Source organism: Callorhinus ursinus, unplaced genomic scaffold (genome assembly GCF_003265705.2).
Source record: "Callorhinus ursinus isolate GAN/ISIS: 27379988/994484 unplaced genomic scaffold, GSC_fseal_2.0 scaffold9, whole genome shotgun sequence".
NCBI lineage: Eukaryota > Metazoa > Chordata > Mammalia > Carnivora > Otariidae > Callorhinus > Callorhinus ursinus.
The window spans coordinates 815,012-830,230 of NW_027397071.1; the positions used below are offsets into that span (position 1 = coordinate 815,012).

At 46.1% G+C, this 15,219-nt stretch overlaps 1 long non-coding RNA gene across 1 annotated transcript in view; it reads right to left on the reverse strand.

The window, feature by feature from the left end:
• Positions 1 to 13,625: 13,625 nt before the first annotated feature.
• The window catches only part of LOC141373336 (uncharacterized), a 19,808-nt gene continuing 18,214 nt past the window's right edge, over positions 13,626 to 15,219 (reverse strand). The window contains exon 3 of the long non-coding RNA XR_012379214.1: positions 13,626 to 13,742. This is a non-coding gene — a long non-coding RNA (uncharacterized lncRNA). The remainder of the gene's footprint in view (positions 13,743 to 15,219) is intronic.

Consider the following 15,219-nt stretch of genomic DNA (forward strand, 5'->3'; position numbering starts at 1 on the left):
GTCCCCAACATAGTTTGTGTTTGCTATTTGATTAGTTAATAACCCCAGATAATTGCTCTCGCTCCTGACTTTGGCAAAGAAGGTTGATTGTAGGATAGGGTGGGTGAAGGTGGGGGCTGACCTGGAGACCGAAGAGTACTCTGAACAACTAAATAGCAAACTCCCATTCCCAGAAATAATCCATGAATCACATCATCGTTTATTCAGAAAATAAAGTGCCCGTTGTGTGCCCCGGGCACTGTACTGGAGGTGGGCAAGTCTCAGCTACCCCAGGCCTCACCGTGGGGCTCCGCCCGACTTGGTCTCGTTCTCTGTCCCACGACTCCCAGGATTTTTTCTAAGACCTGACCTTAGGGTTGGATTGGCACAAGGGTGAGGGTGGATGTTTAGTTGTGGGTAGCCTCAGCCCTGAGGAAAAATTTTAGTATGTCCATTTTTACACTCAGAGGCACAGATGGTAGAGAGCAAGAGAAAACTCTGGCTTGCTGCCTATTTTGGTAAATAGTTTTATAGGAACAGAGATGAGGAGCTGAGACAGACAGTGTATGTATGGCCTTCAAATTCTAAAATATTTACCATCTGGCCTTTTACAGAAAAAGTTTGCCCTGGTATAAAAATATCTGCCATTTCCATGTAGAGAATCAGTGATCCAATAGGGAGTATACTCATATTTCCTGATTTTCTTCTCTGAGACCCACACCACAGATTGGCCTCCTCAGTAGAAAGTTCTTTTGTTTGGTCTTTAACATTTTTAATATTTGTGATTCCTGCCCCCTGGTGGAAGATGTCTAAAATATCAAGGGGCTGTGATCAAAAGCAAAGGAGGAGAAATGTCTTGAAATCTTTGACCCAACACCGTAGTTTAGAAACCAGGGGACAACCTCAGGCTCTCAGACTTCACAGGGCCTAATCTGAGTTCAGAACTGTGACCCCGTTGAATCTAGATGGCCATCTGCGGGACACACAAAAATCAGGTGACTTACACTCGTTTATTTTGGAATTTAAAAGCATTTATGTATTGATTCATTGATATTTACCACAGATAGAGGTCTGTAAAGCATGCACAAACAAAACAAACCTTTCAGATATTGTGATAATCTAAAAATGTCCTTTGGGGAAAATTAAGTATTATGTAAATAGTCTTATTATCATCTGGACAAAAACATAGTTATTTTTGTGGTACTGTTGGGACTTTGGAGGCAAGTGAATATATGAAGAACAGAGGGCAGAGGTGTTGGGTTTCTTGTACAGGGTCACATGACCCTCATTCTGGCTAACCCAAGTCAGCCTCACTGGAAAGCCCACATCTCATTCTACTCTACACACTGGTTTTTCTGGGGAGGCTGGGGGAAACTTGGCACCTTGGAGAGTCAGGATGATGACACGGCCCTGGGATGCTCCTCACAACTGGGTTCATGAAGATTGTCCCAGGCCACTCTCCCAGATGCTTGTGTCCTCAAATCACACATTAAACCATTCCCTTGACTCCTTTCTGGACCCCAGATCTTTTTCCCATTCTTGTTGGAATGCTAAGTGAGTGTGTCAGAGTATCTAAGAATTTGCCAGAACTGAGTGTGCCTTGGCACCTTCTCCTGGATCACTGTCTTCTTGGACTATATGAGCCATGGTCCAGAAGGGATGGGCTGGACAAAGATGAGGAGGGTCACTGTGTTCACACAACTCATGGGAGTCAAAGAAGAGGCACCATAATAAATCTGGGAAATTTTCCAAGCCAACAGTGGGATCTGCAATGGAATGAAGGAACACTGACAATTACCACAGTTCTAGTTCAGCTCAGCCCAGTGTTACAGACTTTACTGGGGGCTTGCTTGGTGACAAGCCCATGGAGAGTGTTGAATGTTGGGAAGTCTGGGAGGAACAAGCTCCTGGCCTTGCTTTGGAGGCTCTCAGTGGAGGCCACCAGCCTTGGCGCTGCCAGCTGAGGGGTGGACGTAGCCATGAAGCCTGTGGCAGAAAGATCTGAGGTAACACCGTGGCTCTGTCAGGCATGCAAAAGTCCTGCCATCGGCGAGCCCTGACTACCTGTTGTCCCTTCCTCTTAAAGCCCCTTCCAACTCAAGGTTTGGAATTATCTCCTAACCCTCCATCTTGTAAAATGGGATTGTCATTAAAAACATGAAGGATGAGCCTGGACTCTCCAGATCGTTGCTCAGTGGGAATCCCCTTTCCTTCACAAGAGCCCTGTGAAGGAAGCAACCCTATTCCCACTTTGCAAAAGGGGAAAGTAACTCAGGAAGATGAACTGATGAGCCCCAATCTCACAGGTTAGAGATGGCAGAGCCGGGAATCTTACAGCTCTGGACCCCAGGTATCTACAGTGAGCCCCGATGGAGGCCTAGAAGGGGAAGGCAGGTTACAGAAGGCTGAGGGCTCGAGGGCTGAGTCTTCCCTACAGTTGTGCAGCAGAGGGAGCCCGTGGGGGGCTGAAATTCAGCCTGTGTTCTGATCCCTAGGCCTTGTTCCCTGGCAAGATACCAGGCCCTCTGGAGAAGGGCCCCCTTTTCTAATATGCACCAGAAGGGCACTGGGGGCTGGTGTTTGCCCTGCTTGTGGGTAGACCTGTAGTGAGGTAGTGAGGTAGTGAGGTAGGGTGTGGGGAGGGACAGCAGATCACCCCCTAGCTTGGTGGCATGGGAGGGCTATGGACTGATCTCATACATGCCTGCTTCATATTATCGCTTTTACTGACGTGACTTTACCTGCTTCAGTCCTTCCTTCTCTTCCCTGAATACCTATATGAAGCCATCCAACAGAATATTTACCTATACAATGTTTTTCTTTTCTAAGACCAAGGCAGGATATAAGAAAGTGGGATGATGAGTTGACAAGAGTAAAGCATATTGCCAATTCAGACATTAAAAAAGATACTGCAAATACAATTTAGAATTAGCCCATTTCCAAATATCACAGCAGAATGGAGTTCTAGGAAAGAAAAACCAACAAATATTTCTTGAGTATTGTGGGACCAATATTAAGCCTATACTCTAACTGCGGACAGAACAATTAGTAATAAAAGCACTGGACTTGATCAAAATCATAAACTTTTTTCACCAACTTGGGGTCCAAATGCAGTTTAATCTCTTATTTTTCAAGCCCCTTCCCACCTACCATGTGAACAGCTAATCCAGTGTCTTCTTCTTTGCCCCATCCTCATCCTCAATTGTGTGAGAATGCTGAGGACCTACAGTTTAAAGATAAAGACGTGGAGTCTGATCACTTGACTACTGCTGCTGATCTTGCTCCCCTTGATGATGCTCTTGACCTCGGAATTGCCGGATGAGAAGCTAACTCAGGTCAGGCTGGTGGAATGTCGCCCCACACGCCTGTCCTGGTTCTAGAGATTTTGGGTTCACATTCTTGTGTTCAGCCATCTTCCCCCCATACACAACCACTGTGCCAAGCAGGTGGTTCTGCAAAAGCTTCAAGCATCAGCCACACCATATCATGTCATCATCAGCGGACCTCTTCTGCAATTCTTTTGGTTATTGTACTGAGCTGGGGTTATGGACCCAGGCTTCCCTTTTCCTTCAGTTCATTTTGTTTTTGTGGCCCAAACATCCCTTTCTGTCCACAGACCTTGGTTGGGAGCACCCCAGTCCACCCTCTCAGGTCTTCCTGTTTTCAAATGTTTGGAAGCACCAGTTGGCAACTTTAGCATCTTTTCTCTCAGAAGGTTCTTGTGCTATTTCTTTTTTCTTACAAATTGGGACATTCTGTAATGTTCCAATTACATGGGATTTGCCAATGTATCCACTGGATATTGGATACATCTCTCCATTGGATACACCTCCACTTTAGGGCTTTGCATGCCAGAGGGTTTAGAGATTTGCAATCTCACCCTAGTAACAGAAAGTTCTCTTATCTCCTGAGGTCAGAACACCACAGGCCTCCATGTTTACATAACCAAGAAGGGCCTTTAAGTTTCTTTTCTTCCCCCCAGGAAAAATCCTCCATATGACCAGGAGTCTCCACTTCTAGATATAAGAAAAGGTAGATTTTTATTGCTGCCTTAACAGAAGCCCTGTTACATACACTGATATACTATGGCCAGTTGGGTGCCAGAGCAGTGAGAGAATAGGAAAATCCTTACCGTGGGCTCCCAGACTCATCTTCCCTGCTCACTTTCTGTGGCCCAGACAGGCGGTCCTCACTGCTCCTTTCCTAGCTGCTTCCCACTAACCTCATCCTTCAGAGCTGGGTTGGCACTTGACCTCCTAAATGAATCATATTCACCCTATTCAGTGTGAATTATTATCACAGATGAGGGAGCAGATAGAGGGGAATGAAGTAACTTCCTTGAGATGCCCCCATCTAAGGAGCGAGAGCTCCAGAATTCCCATGCAGGTGTGAGCCCGTAAGTCCCCAGCGCCAGAGTGATCGCGAGAGACATCTCACTGCTGTTAAGAGCCAGGGTGCGAGGTGACTGCCACCAGCCTCCACCCCAGCATCGCGCGGGGGGGCCGTGCGGAGGGACTGGAACCCCCGGGTCCCCCTGGCTAAGAATAAGGTGGGGCTAAGGCGGCTGGGACAGCCTCCCCCGAAGGCTGCTGGCCACAGAAAGAAGGCGATGGCAAGAGCCCAGAGAGGATCCCCCGCACGAGATATATCGCGTGCTGACACTTTTATGACTCGGGCCCGCTTACAACACACAGGCCGGTGCACAGCTCTGCGTTCCCTGCCCAGCTTGAGATCACATGCTCGCCCCGCGGCTGCCACTTGGAGTCAGGAAAGCCCATATATTTCCCTCCTCAGATAGGCCTAGTGGTTCTAGTCAGGTGCAGAAAGCCAATAAATCACCAGCGAAGTCTCAGTGTATCTCTCAGTCAGGAGGCTTGTCATCTTCCCGGCCTTGATCCACATGAAAGCCGCCAGCGAGCGGGGCGGGGCGGGGGCGGGGCGCGCTGGGCCAGCCGACACCTGCAGGGGCGCGGGCGGGGGGTGGGCTCGGCCACTGTTCACAGCTCCGAGGGGCGGGGAGGCCCGCAGCGCCTCCCCTCCCGCATGCGCTTCCCTTCGCTTTGATGTCGGGCAGCTCCGGATCCGGGGTGGAGGGCGGGGGGACCAGGCCCCCAGCCCTGGGGCCGGGGAAGGGGGTTAGTAGTCACATCACATCCTCATTGCAGCTTCTCCGGGAGGAATGAGCTAGGAAGGAAGTTTCTGGACGACCTCCCATAGCACGAGGGGAGGCAGGGGGGTTTTCACACCACGCTGCCCTGTCTTGACATCCACGCCTGACAGAGTGTGGCTTGGCAGAAAACACACTGACACAAGAAGCGGACCTTGGGTGCCAGTCCCTCTAGGCAGAGAGCCCTCTTGGGTCAAGTCCCTTTCCCGTGTTCCGTTTCTTCCCGAAAGCAGCAGAGGGGTCCTGCTGGTCGCATCTGATGGACCTTGATTCAATAGCCCACCTCGCCACTTCCCTCTTTTGGACGTTAGTACATTTACTTATACTCTGTACTTTCAGTTGCCTCGTGTGTCCGTGAGAATGCAAACACCTACCTCACAGAGCTGGTGTGGGAGTTAAATGAGCTGGTGTGGGAGTTAAATGAGCCACTAAGTGCAAATGGCCCCAAATCGTGAGAAGGGGACGGTTGCATGTTTATTATTTCCTCATCTATAGAATGTTGGTTTTGGACTAGATGCAAGTTAAGACCGTTTCTAGCTGTGAGCTATGCACCAGGTGCCCCTCGGGAAACAGGTCCTCCCATCCAGCTAGGTGGTCTGCTCAGGCACCTGAGCCCCCACTTCTCATGCTCACATTTACCATGAGGGTCCGAGGGCCATAGGTCTGGGAAGCCTGACTGCTTGGGATAAGTGTCTTACTTCAGAGGCATTTGGAAGGCTCCTTCTGTGTCCACAGCCCATCTGTGTGAGAGGCACCACGGGGTGCCAGATGAGAGACCATAGTGGGAGAGCCTGAGTCTTGGGGGTTAGTGAGGGAACTGCTCTTAGCCACCTGGGCAGCTGTACCTCACAGACGGGCCCCCCAGTGGCCTTTTCCCTCCCACAGCCATGCCAACTATGCTCAGGTACCACATTCACCACACAGAACAGTGAAAGCAGAAAGTTCCCTTAATGAGCTCTCTTTAATTTCCCTTCTTAATCTCTTACTTGAAAAATCATTTTTGATCATGTCCCATATGAAAGCTACTAAGAACCTGTCACTTAGCCACACTGGGCCTCAGTTTTTTTCATTGCAGATCGAGGGGGCAGAAGTGCCAGTGTCTTTCAATAGGGAGTTTATTGGTGTCTGGGGCCAGGACAGTCTTGCACTTAATGTTTAGCACCCAGAACATTAAATGACAGCAGAGCCTCTAGGCATGGGACAGTCACATATGCCCTCACATTTCCAGACACCTTGAGCTGATAATCACTGGATGATCCCATTTCCCTTCTAGTCCTAATACTGTATCAGTTTAGGGGTTCTGGTTCAGGTACTAATCAAGAACCCTGTCGTGACTTTGGCCAACCAAGCTGCTTAATTTTTTTTAAAAAGCTGTATTACAGGATCAACACGTCTTATACTGTCTGTATCACAGAGCTATTATGTAAATATGATTAAAAAATGGATGTGAAAACACTAAAGTGGTCTCTGAAGGTGAGGTACTATTACTATGATGAAAAAATAATATTTCCTTATTAATAGGTTCTAGGCATTGCATGGACATCCATTTAATTCTAAAAGGATTCTTAAAGTAGGTTTTACTCTTTTCACTTTATATATGAAGAAAACAAATTAAAAGAGTAAGTATTTGCCCAAGGCCATGCAGCTAGAACTTGAACCCAGACTGTCTGAACACAAAACTCATGCACTAAATAATGTCCTCTACTTCCTGTTCCTATGGATCAGAAAGGGCTTATCCCCAGATCAGCACATTCTCTGTCCACGAGCAATTTACACAGGAAGCCAGATTATGGGGTTGTTGCTTTGAGAGATGTAATGAAGGCATTAAGAAGACCTTGTGAAGGTCTCGCTCTATCTTACTCTGTTCTATCGCCATTAGTATGATTCTCCAATTTTTGTCTCTTGTGCCTTTCCTGCCCCCTCTATGAAAGGGAAGGCTTCTTATGGTCATTTTAATCTCTTGTATACCCCATTACTTCCCTACAGCTCTTTGTTCCCGCTGACTACTGCACACACACACACACACACACACACACACACACACCCCAGAACTAGGGTTGCCAGATTTACCAAATAAAAATACAGGATGCCCAGTGAAATTTCAATTACATATAAATAATGATTATTTTAAAATAGAAGTATGTCCCATATGTTGAATTGGACATACTAATACTAAAAAAATATTTGTTGTTTATGGGAAATTCAAATTTAGTTGAGTGTCCTTATTTTTTTTTAAAGATTTTATTTATTTATTTGACAGAGAGAGACACAGCGTGAGAGGCAACACAAGCAGGGGGAGTGGGAGAGGGAGAAGCAGGCTTCCTTCGGAGCAGGGAGTCCAGTGCGGGGCTCGACCTGAGCCAAAGGCAGATGCTTAACGACTGAGCCACCCAGGAGCCCCGAGTGTCCTTTATTTTATCTGATAAATCAAGTCAACCCAAACACCCAGCTTTCAAGTCTGTCAGCACAGAGAAGAGCAGGGCACTGGATGACATATGGGAAAAGACCCCAGAACACAGAAGTCTTTGTCCTAGGAGCATTCTCAGTCTAGCTGAAAGACAGAAATCTCAAAAGACAGCTGGTAGACCCTTGTCTTGAGTCTTAAACCAGAAGTCATGCTGGACCGCTTCCTCGTGGGTGACCTGACATCTACATTCACCTCCCCATCCGTCTCTCCCTTTTGTACTCTAAGGTAACTTCACTCACCTCCATCTCCAATTTGGTCCATTTCCTCAATAATTTGCCTCTGAGGGGCTGCAACAACCTCCTAACTGGGCTTTGTGTTTCCATTCTTGATTCTGAATGCCCCCCACCACACTGAGACCAGAGTGGCCCCTGCATTCTTTCAAAATACCATGTTTCCTCTGATGATCAGAGGAATCCATGTTCATTGTTGAAATATCAGAAAATTCCACAGGAACAAAGAACATTCCAATCTTCCCTGGTTATTTTTCCACTCAAAATGTGGGCCAGTTTCTCATTTTCTATACAATAGGATCCAAACTCCAAGATTAGTAGTCCAGAGCTCTGTGATCTGGCCTCACCTGCTTCTCTTGACTCTGCCTGACACAGTCTAGCTCGCGCCTCGATCTTGAGCCTTACAACAATCTCCCAGTTCCCTATGTAAGGAACCAGGCTCTTTGTCCAGACCTTTGTAAAGCCTCTGTCTTCCTCTTCCTTAACTGGCTTCTACTCTGCACTGGCAAACTCCTATTTGTACTTGAGAACCCATGTTACTTCTTTGACCTTTGCTTCCCAAGGCAAGCTTAGAAATAATCTTCTTGGTGATCCTATAGTCATCTATGCTTTCATAGTTCTTGTCAATATCTTCCTTGTGGAATTCTTAAAAAGAGTGTGCTGAAATTACTTATTTACACATTTATCATTCCATGTAAACTGTGGGGTCCTTAAGAGTGGAAACTACGTATCTCTGATGCCCCTAGCCAAGTGCCTGACAAAGTTAGGAGCTCAATAAAATGCCTGTTAATCACTAAATTATTTAATTAATGGAGCTCTTTCCTTTCCCATGTGCTTCATGCATTCCACTGATGGCCTCATACAAATTGTTCTACCAATTAAACGCTGATTTAAATGCTGTTATTACTTGACACTTGCCAATCCAAATAGATTATAAATGTTTGTAATCCTCCACAGTGGCTATTTCAGGGATAGGCATAAATATTTGTTGAAAGACTGAAATATGTTCCCACAGACCTCGAAGAGGATGCAGCTTACAGTAAATGGTGGAAGGTCCCAGTTAGGGATTCAGGGGTCTGGGTTCCAGTCTCTGCTTTGCCAAGCTGTGTAAACTACTATGGCTTACCACATCTTAGTGTCCTTGCCTAAAAAGTGTGGAGGTGGGTCCAGGTGATTTCCTGGTCTTCTTCCTACTCATCTTTAAAGGGCAATGAACTTATAATCTTACCAGCTGTGACTTGAACATGTTACGATCGTGACGAACATTCATTAACTAAGTGCTGTAAACCAGTGCTTTCCCTTGATCTCCCAGAACATCTATGGATGACTACTGTTATCCCTGTTTTATAAGTGATGAAGTTAAAGCACATAGAAGTTGAATGCCTGGGTGTCTGGGTGGCTCACTCGGTTAAGCTTCTGCCTTCGGCTCAGGTCATGATCCCAGGGTTCTGGGATCGAGCCCCGCATCGGACACCTTGCTCAGCAGGGAGCCTGCTTCTCCCTCTCCCTCTACGGTTCCCCCTGCTTGTGTGCTCTCTCTCTCTCTCTCTGTCAAACAAATAAATAAAATCTTAAAAAAAAAAAACAAAAAAGAAGTTGAATGCCTTTCTCAGGTCCTCAGTGAGTGACAGAGCTGGGTGTGAACTCAGTGAATCTGGTTGCAATCCTGGGTTCCTGCACAAATCATCTCTAAATTTCCATTTCACCTCGACATCCCCAGGTCTCTAAACTTGTTAACATAGAAACATAGTCCCCAGCCTCTATAACCCTGTAGTAGGCACTTAGGGCATCTAGGACCTGTTTTGCTGCAAGAGGGTTTCAGAGGTGACTTCACCAGCGTAGAGTGAGAGGGACTTGGACCCAGAAAGCGCAAAACTCGAAAATGAGCCCTGGTTCCATGTCGGGCCAGCTGTGGGAAACTGGGCTCCTAAACTCAGTGGGTCTCAGTATTCTCCTCTCTGAAATGGTGACAAACCCAGTCCTGCTTGCTCCTCCCAACACACAGCACCGTTCTGAGGATCAAAAGAACATGAGTACGTGAGAGTGCTTTGTCAATTGTAAAGTGCCATACAAATATGAGTTATTATTATTTCCAGCTGGGGTTGTCTGGGACTACTTCAATGCGGGCATTATAAATGATTGATAAGACTTTATGTGGTATTTGTGCTGTAAGGGGGAACAAGTCTTAAGTCAAATGACTGAAATTCTTGTATGGAATGTTGGTTGCAGCGCCCTAGACAGAGGGATTTGGGCAAGTGAATGGGGGAGGGGTTGGGCCCAAATCCAAGACACCACTCTCAGGTTAAGCTAAAGTTAAGTCTCTAAGTCAAAGCTGAACTTAGATTCCAGGGTTAGGAATTGTTATTAAATGTTGATTAGTATTTAGTTATTCATTCATTGGACAGGTCAAAGAAAGTAATAATATCAGCAAACACTTATTTGAGTGTTTACCTCGTATCAGGCATTGTTCTAAGTATTTTATATGTGCATATATTTCATTCTTAAACCAATCCAGTGAGACAAATATCTCTGTGGGGAATATGACTATCCCCATTTTCTGAATGAGGAAGATAATGCTCAAAGAAGTTAAGAAGCTCCTCTAGGATCACACAGCTAATTAGTGGTGGAGCTTGGATTTGAACTCAGTCATTCTGAGTTCCAGAAGGAACAAGGAAGAGACAGAAGGAGGGAGGGAGAAAAAGAAAAGGAAAGAAAGAAGTCTGGATACTGAGTACTCCTTTGGTAAATTATTCTGAGACCCGGGGAAGGCAACTAGACAGAGATCCAGAACCAAATAATTTCCAAATGAAACATGTCCTCAGGGAGTCAGAGGAAGATCTTTGGGCCTATCCTTGCCACAGGCACAGTATGTCCATCTTCACATCTGTGGACGACGATGGAGTCACTATCACTGTGAGGAAAATATAAACCAGGTGCCATGGAAGCACAGAGGAAGGGTGACAGCAAAGTGAGTCTTCGAGACTCCAGAGGATCCAACCAGACACAGAGCTGGGGATGGAGGCATGAAACCACATAGTGTGGGTGGAGCCACAGATAAGTAGGTAGGATTACAAGCCCAAGGCAGTGTGGGAGAAGTAAGATGGAAGGCTAGAGGTTCAAGGTGGGTCTAGGGCATGTGTCCCAGGACACCTCTCTGACAAGCCAAGAAGCTCAGACTTCATTTTGCAGGTGAAGGAGAGCCAAACATGGTTTCAAACAGAGTTAGACCTATGATTTAGATGCTCTTGCTGGGGAGAGGGCAGGGCAGGTGATGGGGAGACTGGGCAGGTCATTACTCCGGGCTAGAGAGTGTGAGCACAATGACTAGGGAGGTCATAGTAGAGCTACAAGGAGACTGAAGTGATATTTAGGAGGTGTTTTTTGAAGTGTTTAGTGACTGAATTAAGGTGGAGTGGCTAGCACTGGCAGAGATCTCTGTTGACACCTGTGTCTTGACTCAATGGCTGGGGAGACAGGGAGCTACTAACAAAGGTTTGGAGGACTGAAGACGATCAATTCTGAGCGCTGGGTTTGTCCAGCAGTGGATTGGAAAAAATAAACACAAAACTCTGGGAAGCAGTCAGGGCTATGGATAGCCATTTGGTTTGTTAAATTTATTGACTGCTGTATGTCCACGTTAGGTTAGGTGCTAGACTTGGAAGTCAGGATAGGACAGGTTGTATTGCTGTAACTAACAACCCCAAATCTTAAGACGAAAACCAAAGTTTATTTCTCACTCATACTACACATCAAATATGTGCTCTTCAGTGGCTTTGAGGTTCCACATTGTCATCCACAATGACCCAGACATGTTGCAGCACCCTGTAACTTCAGCATCTAGAACACGTGTCCTTCTCAGTCACCTGGGCAAGAGAAGAGACTACACAATCGTATGTGGGTCTTTTATCCCCTTAGCTGGAAATGACAGACATCCCATCTGCTTGCATCTCATTGCCAGACTTGGCTTTATGGCCCCACCCAACAGCAAGGGCTAGGAAATATAGAGGACCCAGTGTTATTTGTGGTGAGCATTACTGGCTATGCTGCCTAGGGCATCAGAATATGGGAAGTGAGTCAATCTAGGAGAGAAAGGATGGAACCAATAAGGTAGAGACTGGAGAGTGAACAGAGAGTAGTGAATGACAGAACCTTCTAGAAGTGACAGGTGATGGAGGAGGGGAGCCCAAGGAGGAGACTGAGAAGTGACATTGAAAGCGGTAAGAGCTAGGAGCCATAACATCACTCAAGCCAAGGAAGTACATAAGTCTGTGAGGAGGTCCAGCGTGGCAAATGTGGATAAAGACTGACATTAAGAGGGAGTCGAGTGAGTATTTATCCAGGATTGTTGTAGAAAACATGGTGACTCTGAGGCCACAGGCCTGAAAGTCATGTTCTGAAATGGGTTCTGAAAGTAATGTCGGTGATTCAGGTAGGGAGTCCCTCTTTATCTCACAACATTATTTAAAATGCTTAATAAATTTTCAGTGGATGCTATCTAATTGGGTAAGCCAAGACCTGTGAAAATACAGACCATGATAACTGAAGTGGACCATAAGCTGTAAATGAAAAGCGATGTGGACCTATTATTCGCTAATATCCTGTGCTTGGCAATATCAGAACTTGAGAAGTTCATCAGAAGTGCAGTTATTGCTAACTAATAATATTCCTTGGATTGAATGGGGAACTCACATTTGTGGTTTCCTACTGCCCCAGGAGAAGAGGGTGTCATTATTTCCTTTTTGTTTTTTCGCTTGAGAAAACTGAGCTAAGGAATGAAATGAATAGTCGATGATGTTTTGACCATACAGCTGTTGGAGCACTTCCGGGGAAAAGGAACATGGAAGAGACATTTGTTGAGTACGCTTCGCATGTGCCAAGAGATCCCCATACATAATTTTTCTTAATCTTCATAACCGTGTGGTAAAAGGGATCTCTTTTCTCCTCATTTTCTAGAAGTGGCAAAATGAAAGAGAAGGCCCCAGTTTTCAGACTCCAGGAGCTCCATTCCATTTCTGTTGGCGAAGTGGACTCTGAAAGTGGGCCCCATGTCTGCTTCTCACAGGATTGCTGTGCATTTCTCAGCCCCCATCAGTCCAAAGAGGCAGATGAAAGGTGTCACAGACCTGTGGACTGCCGCTATGCCTTCAGAGGGACTGACTTGCAGCTTTTAGCCACATGCATGAAAGAGGCTGTTTCCATCTGCTGACCTGTCAGGCTGCCCCTCTCTTGGGCTTCTTTCTTCCCTCCTTGGAGTTTCTTCAATAAAACATTTCACTCCCTTGAAAAGCATCTCCTGTGAGTGGCGTGGGGAGGGCCCAATATGGTTCCATTTAGCTCTCTAGGGATGAGAAGGAGGCATCCTCCCTTCACATAACTTTCCCAGCAAGTGGTATCTCTGTTTCCTCTCCCTCAAAAACTATGAACGAATAAATTCTGGTTAACACAGTATCCCAGCTCACGGATCTCCTGACTCCCATTCTACATTTTCTGCTTCACCCTGCGTCTCCTGGATCCTTAGATGCCTGATTCCCAGAGAACTGAAGGGAGAATTGACTGCAGAGCCACCTTCTGGTCATGCTGTGAACTTCACCTTTCTTAGTAACAGCTTCAGGGAGGAAAGTGTTGGGGCCTTTCTCTCCACCTCCCCTTGTCCCCCTGGGAGAAGAATCAACTCTTCTCAGGGTCCCCTGAGATGCATGGATGTAACTGATCAGCCCATGTGTGAGGAATGACAAATCAGATTTTCAAATGGTAAAGAAGAGAAGGTTGTCTTCTGGCTGGACTCCCCTTTCAGCATCTTCCCTTCCCCCTCCACTGCTGGGTGCTGGGTCCTCTCCCTGGACATGTTTTACTCTTCTGCGGCTGTTCCTTAACTTCAGAAAGTACTCACCAGAATCACCTGGAAGGTTTGAGAAAACAGAGATGGTTGGAGTCCATCCCCAGAGTTTCTGATTTGCATTTCACTGAGAATTGGCATCTCACTGAATTACCAGTGGTTCTCAAATGTGGAGGCAAATTTGAATCACTGTTTAAAAACAAAACAAACAAAACAAAACAAAACATAGTGTGGAGCCTGGGTGGCTCAGACAGTTGAGCATCCAACTCTCAATTTTGGCTCAGGTCATGATCTCAGGGTCATGCATGAGATGGAGCCCTGCGTCGTCCTGCTCGTGCTCAGCACTCAGTGGGGAATCTGCTTGAGATTCTCTCTCTCCCTCTCCCTCTGTTCCCTGCCCCCACACGCATGTATATGTGTGTGTGTGTGTGTGTGTGTGTGTGTGTGTGTGTGTGTGTTGGAGGTGATTCCGCAGACCAGTTTATAAAAACACCTCCCTCCCCCGAGTGATTCTGGAGATCAATCAGGCTGAAAACCTCTATAAATTCAGACCAGGTCTTTAACTCTCAGAGGTTTTTAGATCCAGATAGTGGGATTTGAGAAACTTTTCCTCCTAAACTGTCTAGATCCAAAGAAATACATTCCTAAATTTAAAATTTCAGGCACATGTGCAGACTGGGGGACAGAGATGAGTATTTTATCCAAAGTCAACCTCCCCAGAATCCCTCATATTCTGCTGCCTTCTTAAGCTGGAGTGGTGATCAGCACAGAACTCTGAAGACAGTTAAATTCTAGCTTCATCCCTTAAGATTATGTGACCTGCGCCAGCTATTTAACTTTTCTAAACCTCAGTTTTCACATCTGTGGAATGGGGACAATAAGCACACCTATGATATAAAGTTATTATGAGGAATAAATGAAATAATTCCAGCCCTCACACATGGAATTCTACTAAAGACAAATACTGTATTACCGTTATGGTTTTTATCACTAGCATTCATTTTATAACCCTTTGGATTAGCCTTGGGAGAGCTAGTGAATTCTTGTCCTGACTCCAAGCCTGAGGGGCCCTCCTCTGAGTTGTAAGAGATGTAGTCTTGGTGCCTGAGAGCCTTTCCAATTCCAGTTTCAATTCCATAATATTTCACTGGCCTGTGATCCATCCCAACCACCATCCTTGCCGGAATATCCACCGGAATATCCACCACAATCCTCAAACTCTACCTGCCCAAACTGGACACATGATCTTGGCCCATCCCCCAGGGGATCCTTCACGTCCAAAAGGATGTGATGTTGCCCTCACATCCTTTTGGACCTCTCTCTAGGAATGGCACCCCTACTCAACTGCCCAAGCTAAAATGCTGGGAATCATTCTTGACTCCTGCCTCTTGTTCCCTGCTCACCACCACTACCAAAAAGCCAACCAATCAACCAACCAACCAACCAACCAAACAAGCAAATAATCACTTACTAGGTCCTGCCTATTCTTTTAATTCTTTTGTTTTTTTTTAATTTTTTTATTGTTATGTTAATCACCATA